Source organism: Triticum dicoccoides, chromosome 2A, assembly GCF_002162155.2.
Source record: "Triticum dicoccoides isolate Atlit2015 ecotype Zavitan chromosome 2A, WEW_v2.0, whole genome shotgun sequence".
Lineage (NCBI taxonomy): Eukaryota > Viridiplantae > Streptophyta > Magnoliopsida > Poales > Poaceae > Triticum > Triticum dicoccoides.
Window position 1 is genome coordinate 512,224,195 of NC_041382.1, and position 3,427 is coordinate 512,227,621.

Genomic DNA, 3,427 nt, shown 5'->3' on the forward strand with positions numbered 1-3,427 from the left:
CTTGGGAGGCAAGCCCCCTCCCCTTGGCCGCTGCCCCCCTAGATCTCATCTAGAGGGGGCCGGCCCCCTTCCTCCTTCCCCTATAAATAGAGGGGCAAGGGGAGGGCTGCACACGACATCCCTGGCGCAGCCCCTCCCCTCCCCAACACCTCTCTTCCTCCGCAAGAGCTTGGCGAAGCCCTGCCGGAGTACTACAGCTCCACCACCACCACGCCGTCATGCTGCTGTTGGAGCCCTCTTCCTCAACCTCTCCCTCCTCCTTGCTGGATCAAGGCGCGGGAGACGTCTCCGTTCCGTACGTGTGTTGAACGCGGAGGTGCCGTCCGTTCGGCGCGAGGATCATCGGTGATTTGGATCACGACGAGTACGACTCCATCAACCCGTTCACTTGAACGCTTCCGCTTAGCGATCTACAAGGGTATGTAGATGCACTCTCCTTCCCCTCGTTGTTAGATTACTCCATAGATTGATCTTGGTGATGCGTAGAAAATTTTGAATTTCTGCTACGATCCCCAACAGAAGCGAGGCCACAACCGCATTTACGAGCTAGGTGCAATGAGACGATTCCAATCCATGAGATCTGTGTGCATGTAGCAGATTGTTGTAACCTTAATGCTACCCACAATGGGAGTAATATAGATGGTAACGTCACACTTATCTAGGTAAAGTAGATGATGTGACATGTAATTAATGAAGAAAGAGAGGCATGTGATAACATAGCTAGTACTGTAACATCACACATATTAAGAAAAGATGAGTATACAACCTAATAAATAAAGTGATGCATAACACAATACATAATGTTACTATCCACTGTGGAGGTAGTAACATAAACTCGTAACATGTGCATGTTACTACTCTAAGTTACTCTCCATTACGACTAGTCTAATGGCTGGATTGAATCATCACAGGGAAGAGCTAAATTAAGAAATACAAATATTCAACTGGAACACGTGGAACATTCTCTGCTACAGAAAGTTATCTTGTCGCGAGCAAGCAGATATTCCTCCAATACTCCCGGCCGGGCACAGCCTACAGCTGGTTTGGTGCCCAATCACGCGTCCTAGTTAAGCACCGCCGCAAGCACCTCGCAGCTCGCACCGTGGCAGTTATTTTACCCTACCAAAGAAAATACCGTGGTAATCACGTTGTGAGAAGAACACATGCCGTTTCACCATGAGGCTTTGAAACATAGTCATCGCAAAATATAGGCTCATGCACATGGACACCACCATTGGCGTCTTCATGAGTTGCTTTTTGATTGGTGAGATAAAAGAATTGACATGACAAATCTTAACAGAAGAGCTATTGCCTCCCTCGTCATGTTAGTGTCTTCGACAATATGGAACGAGTGGAATGCTAAGATCTTCAGGCATAAGAGCACGCCGCCCCGGATCCTCCTCAAAATAGTTATCGATAAGGCTAGCCTTTGGGTTACTGTCAGTGCTAAGAAACTAGAAAAAAATTATATGAAGCGAGTAATTGCCATACCGCGTGGAGTGGGATCCTGTAACTGACTGTTCATTTAATAAATGATGCAAATCTTTTCCTGAAGAAGCAATCACGTAATGACGGGGAGGCCTGCTGTGAGAAGAAGCAATCACATAATGACGCGGGAGTACTGAGCGCGTGTTACACGCGGCTCCCGTTGATCTTTTTTGCTGCTTCAAAACTCAGAGCACAGCCGGGCCTTAAACTCCTCTCAGATGTTCGGGTTGACGGCCCAATCACTGATCAGTCAGAAAAATTTGATTTAAACGCATACCTCAAATTGACCTCAAACGCCTGAGCTAATCGGTAACCCTCATATTCACCTCAAATACAAGACGGATAAAGGATGATCCCGATGTGATCGGATGCGTCCGTCACGTCGGATCCGGCCCACGCTGGCCCACCCAACTCATATATATCCGTCCTCATCTGCCTCCCAGACCAAACTCTGGCCACTCCACTCTGCCACTCAAGCTCCCATCCGGCGATCTCCAGCATGGCGGACAATGGATCCAAGTCCAACACCTTCAGATCCATTGACCACAAACTAATCACACGCGGCCCCGAGGAGGAGATGACAGTTCGGCTTGCGCTCCGCCGCTCCCGGGAGGAGGCCGCCTGACGGCAGCGCTCAGACTCCTTCCGCTAGGAATCCACTGGGTCCGTCCAAATGGCTCATGGATCCGCTGCGATGTGTGTCGCCACTGCCACACTGGAGGCGATGTGTCCGTCTGGCATCCGAACACGATGACGGGCGTGCAACCCATTCAGTGGTGCGCCGAGGCGGAGCTGAACGCATGGGCATCGTCTGACGGAAATATGACGCGGCATGCCTGTCGTGCGCGGCGGCAGACGCGGGAGACGGAGGCAGCCCTCATGGCGGTGGACGTTGGCATGGCGGAATCGCATTCTCCAGCGCACCGCCGTATTGCACCCATGTCTGGACGTTGCACCCGCGTCGTGGTGGACGTCGCCGGTTCCTCTCAGGACGGATCCATCATCGATCTCACGTTCACCGGCACTGTGAAGGTTCTGGGCTTCGACAAGGAAGAGTAGAGCATTGGAGACGGTGGTGCATGTCCTATGTCCTACTCTACCTCGCAGGCGATCGAAGTAACACTTTGGGGAGCGTAGTTTTGGCCGTCGGACGTGGGCACGACGGAGTTAGACGAGCTCAGTTTAGATTAGGTTTTACTTGCTTGTAATAGTATGAATTCAAGATTTTAAATTGAGATATCCCATGGTGAAAGAGATTATTTGAGGGTTGGATTTGGTGTATCCGGCTGATGCTCTCGTGGATCTGGACCGACCTCCGACCGGCCGGCTACATGCCCGCCCCGTCCGCCCGTGCCTCGCGGTGACCCACCGGCGCGTGCCGCCGACACCACGACAGCGAGAGAGTTGCCACTTGGTACGGGTGCTGTGTACTCACCTGCAAGTGCATGTATGTATGCAAGTCGCGCGCGGGGGCAATCGATGGGGGTGAAACCTGTAGAGAGCAGCTGGAGCGCGCGAGCAGTGCCTCTGTACTACTTACCTCAGTAGCCAGTACTCCTAGCTGCAAGTGGCGCGTGAAGTAGATCAATCGCGGTGTATCCTGTTGAGTATATTGTGTACGTGTATATGTGTGTAGGGTCCATCTCCTGTTTTCCTTGTATAGTTGAGGTTGTGGCCCACCTCTGTATTTATATATACATGCCTGGTGCACCGATCAATATATCGCGATTGCACAGCCATAACTTGTTCTTCTACATGGTATCTATCGCAGCAAGATCCTAACCCTAGACGCCGCCGCCGCCGCCGCCGCCGCCGCCACCGCTGCCTCACGCCGCTGTCACCAACCGCCGTCGCCGCCGCCCCTGGTCACCGCCGCCTTCACCCGCCCGCCCTGCCCGCCGCCGCCGCCGCCTCCTGTCCCGAGGCCGCCGCCGCCGCC